Consider the following 4,763-nt stretch of genomic DNA (forward strand, 5'->3'; position numbering starts at 1 on the left):
AAACCCACTCTATTGCTGATTCAGTCAGGTCAGACCAACCCTATTTGAGGAACTAGGATGAATCCATTTCTCAATGTATCCCAGCTGAAATGGCATGCTAACTGAAGACAACCTTTATCCCTGCCATGGGAAGGAAGAACAATAGGTTTAGACCTCTCCCACCAAACAGCCATGCCAGCTGAAGGGGGCGGGGGAATACCCACCAGCTCTATAATACACGTGTACCCACAGACACTGGACTTCTAAATGAGGTTTTGATTTAGACCTTACACCCATCTTCAGCAACTGACATGGCTGGTCAAGTTTTGGCCTCCTGGATCACAGAACACTGAGAATTCAGCCCATGCCAAATGGAGGAGTAGAGAGCTGCACTGACCAAGACATGGTGAATTGTGTGACACCTGGTCCAAGTAAAACCACACCCACGAAGTATATGGCTACTGTGGCAGGGCAGCCTCTGAGACGGCCCTCATGATCCCTACCTCCTGGTCTCCATACCTGTGTGCAATCTCCTCTCCTTATGCATGGGCAGGACCTACTGACTCATTTCTAACAAATAGATTAGGGCAGAAGGGATGGATGTCACTTCTGAGATTAGGTTACAAAAAGACTGTGGCTTCCGTCTTGCTGGCCTTCTCTTACTCTCTTACTTACTCTGAGGGAAGCCAGCTGCCATGTTGTGAGATGGCCTCGGGGTGGGTGGAGGGGCACGTGGCAGTGGACGAACTGCCATCTCCAGCCAACAGCCAGGGATGACTGAGTCCTGCCAACAGCCGCCCAAGTGAGCTTGGAAATGGATCCTTCTCCAGTCGAGCCTTGAGACAACTGCAGCTCCAGCCAATAGCTTGACCACTGCCTTGCGAGGAACCCTGAGCCAGAGGCACCCAGCTAACCTGCACCCAGATTCTTGCCCCACAGAAACTGTGAGATCATAAATGTTTGTTGTTTTATACTGCTGAGTTTGGGGATAAGTTGTTATGTAGCAATAAATAATTAATTCAGCTTGTTTATATCTTCTTAAGAAATTCTGCTGGTTTATTTTCAACTTAAAACTTGTTGCTATATCCATCTTGAAGTGACAGGTTCAGGCCATGCAAGACTGTGAACACAGAGCCGAGATAACCTACTTGAAAATAGAGAAATGTCTCTGCAGGCACTATGAGTGTCACAAAAAAATACCAAAAATCCCTTCCTTTATTTAAAAAAATGTGTGGGAGTGACTTTCTTCAGCAGACAACATGTCTCCACTTAGAAAATCAGTATCTTGTTTCTTCTCACTAAAAAGACATTCACTCAGTGGTTGTGACCTGAGCATATTTGCGATCTTCACTCTTTCCTTCATCCTTGATTCAAGGTCAGGGTGCATGTTGTCTGCTAATCATTCTCTAGGAATGAAGCAGAAGATTGGCATTCAAGTGCAACCTTTCTTTGCTAAACATATGGCCAGGTTTCCATCAGTACCGACTCCAACATATATTTTCTCAGAAAATAATTTTTGTAGATGAAAAATTTCTTCTCCCATAGCATGCATCTGTAGTGATAAATAGAATTAAATGTCATGGAGCATTTTCCCCTCATATATGTAGCACACGTATGTCAAGGGCTGATTTGTACATAGCATATCAGCCATTTCCTTCCTATGCAATGGGAAATAGCTTACAGGATGCACACATGATAGTAATTGCTCTTTCACGTTGTATGCCATTGGATTTTTGCAATTGCCTAGACTTTATAAAGGACTTTTGTTCACTATCTCTTCAAGCATAAAATGTGTCATTAGCTTTGTAATTGGATTTATACCTATTTGGCAATAGAATGATTTACAGCCTTATTTTGCTGAAGAAGGGTAGATTTCATTACTATAGCAATGATGTTGCTATAGTTTTGATATTTTCTGTCTGCCTTTAGAAACAAAATTCTTCAATTTGGAAAGTATTGTTTTGTTCTTTTTTTTTTTTTTTTAAACGAAGATGCTTCACGCTCCTCTTTCTTTTTTTTCTTTCTTTTTAATTAATTAATTAATTTATTTATTTTTGGCTGTGTTGGGTCTTCGTTTCTGTGCGAGGGCTTTCTCTAGTTGCGGCAAGCGGGGGCCACTCTTCATCGCGGTGCGCGGGCCTCTCACTGTCGTGGCCTCTCTTGTTGCGGAGCACAGGCTCCAGACGCGCAGGCTCAGCAACTGTGGCTCACGGGCCCAGTTGCCCCGTGGCATGTGGGATCTTCCCAGACCAGGGCTCGAACCCGTGTCCCCTGCACTGGCAGGCAGACCCTCAACCACTGCGCCACCAGGGAAGCCCTATTGTTGTGTTCTTATTCTAGAAAAATATTATTTCTTTACTAGGCAGGTCACTTTTGTTTGAAAATTACAATAAAAAATCAAGGGTAGCTTTATGCTCATATGTGAACAAGTTCATAATAAATAATACACTGAGGAATAGAGATGAATAACTTGCTAGCCCAGTAATATCCAATTTTCAGATACTCATCATCCCTTTTACTATTTGCACTGTTATCTTTTGCTTACTTGTGCAATTTAATCGTATTTTCAGATGCTTATTCTGTAACACACAGAATCATACTCTATATTTTCACTAGAGTCCTGTTCACTATTTGAGTTTATAATGCTACTCTGATTTATGGTATCACATTACCATATTAATGATTTGTTTAAAAAAACTTTAATAATAGGTTTATTGATATATAGTTCACATAAAATTTGCCCTTTTAAAGTGTGCAATTCAGTGGTTTTCAGAATATTCATAGTGTTGTGCAACCACCACTATCTAATTTTAGGATATTTTCATCACTCCAAAAAAAACCCTGTGCCTCTTAGTAGTCACTGCCTATTTCCCCCTTCCCTCCAGTCCCTGAAAACCACTAATCTACATTCTGTCTCTATGGATTTGCTTATTCTGGACATTTCTTATAAATGTAATCGCACAATATGTGGTCTTTTATGTCTGACCTCTTTTACTTAGCATGATGGTTTCAAAATTCATCTGTGGTGTAGCATGTAACAGGACTTCATTTCTTTTGATGGTCAAATATTATTCCATTGTATGGATATACCACATTTTGCTTATTCATTCATCAGTTCATGCACAATTAGATTGTTTCCACTTTTTAGCTATTGTGAATAATGCTTCTATGAATATTCACGTACAGGTTTTTGTGTGGACTATGTTTCCATTTCTCTTGGGTATATACCGAGGAGGGGAATTGCTGGGTCATATGGTAACTCTATGTTTAACACTTTGAGGAACTTTCAAAGTGACTGCATCATTTTATGAACCCACCAGCCACGTATGAGTGTTGCAATGTTTTGATATACTTGTCATCGTTTGTTATTGTCTGTCTTTTCTATTTTAGTCATCCTAGTAGGTGTAAAGTGGCATCTCATTGTGGGTTTTCGGTGATGGCTTTATTAAGATATAATTCACCTGCATACAATTCACCAATTTAAAGTGTACAATTCCATGGGTTTTAGTACATTCACAGTTGTGCAACCATCACTACAATCAGTTTTGGAACATTTTCATCATCTCCAAAAGAAACTCGGTACCTTTTAGCAATTTCATTGTGGTTTTCATTTGCATTGCCCTAATGAGTAATAATACTGAGCATATTTTCATGTTCTTATTGGCCATTTGCACTTGTTCTTTGAAAAAATGTCTATTCAAGTCTTTTGCCAAATTTTCACTGAGTTATTTTTCTTCTTATTTTTGAGTTGTTAGATTCTTTATATATCCTAAATACAAATCCCTTATCAGATATATGATTTGCAAATACTTTGTGGGTTGTCTTTTCACTTTCTTTTTTATTCATTTATTTTTATGTATTTATTTATATTTTTTTCTGTTTCTTTTTTCCCCCATGTCCTGGCTCTTGAGGATAGAACCGGCAGACTAGAAGCCGCCGGTACCGAAGACATGATGCCAAGGGGGCCAGAGCCTTACCTCTTTCCCTCTACTCCCTGCATTACGGGGACCAGGACCGCAAGCCCCCTCCCTGCCAAGAAATGAAGGGTGCCTTTTCACTTTCTTGATACTGTCCTTTGAAGCACAAATTTTAAAAATTTTGAATAAGTCTAATTTACTTATTTTTTTCTTGTGTCATAGGAATGCAAGAGATTTCTGTGCATTAATTTTGTATCCTGCTACTTTACCAAATTCATTGATTAGCTCTAGCAGTTTTCTGGTGACATCTTTAGGATTCTCTATGTATAGTATCATGTCATCTGCAAACAGTGACAGTTTTACTTCTTCTTTTCCAATTTGTATTCCTTTTATTTCTTTTTCTTCTCTGACTGCCGTGGCTAGGACTTCCAAAACTATGTTGAATAGTAGTGGTGAGAGGGGACATCCTTGTCTTGTTCCTGATCTTAGGGGAAATGCTTTCAGTTTTTCACCATTGAGAATGATGTTTGCTGTGGGTTTGTCATATATGGGCTTTATTATGTTGAGGTAGGTTCCCTCTATGCCCACTTTCTGGAGAGTTTTTATCATAAATGGGTGTTGAATTTTGTCAAAAGCTTTTTCTGCATCTATTGAGATGATCATATGGTTTTTATTCTTCAGTTTGTTAATATGGTGTGTCACACTGATTGATTTGTGTATATTGAAGAATCCTTGCATCCCTGGGATAAATCCCACTTGATCATGGTGTACGATCCTTTTAATGTGTTGTTGGATTCTGTTTGCTAGTATTTTGTGGAGGATTTTTGCATCTATATTCATCAGTGATATTGGTCTGTAATTTTCTTT

At 39.2% G+C, this 4,763-nt stretch overlaps 1 non-coding gene across 1 annotated transcript; it reads right to left on the bottom strand.

The window, feature by feature from the left end:
• Nucleotides 1–3,871: 3,871 nt before the first annotated feature.
• Nucleotides 3,872–4,025, bottom strand: LOC118887558. Its single transcript, XR_005018037.1, has one exon. It is a non-coding gene; the product is annotated as a small nucleolar RNA SNORA57 (small nucleolar RNA).
• Nucleotides 4,026–4,763: the final 738 nt, after the last annotated feature.

This window comes from Balaenoptera musculus, chromosome 20, assembly GCF_009873245.2.
Source record: "Balaenoptera musculus isolate JJ_BM4_2016_0621 chromosome 20, mBalMus1.pri.v3, whole genome shotgun sequence".
NCBI lineage: Eukaryota > Metazoa > Chordata > Mammalia > Artiodactyla > Balaenopteridae > Balaenoptera > Balaenoptera musculus.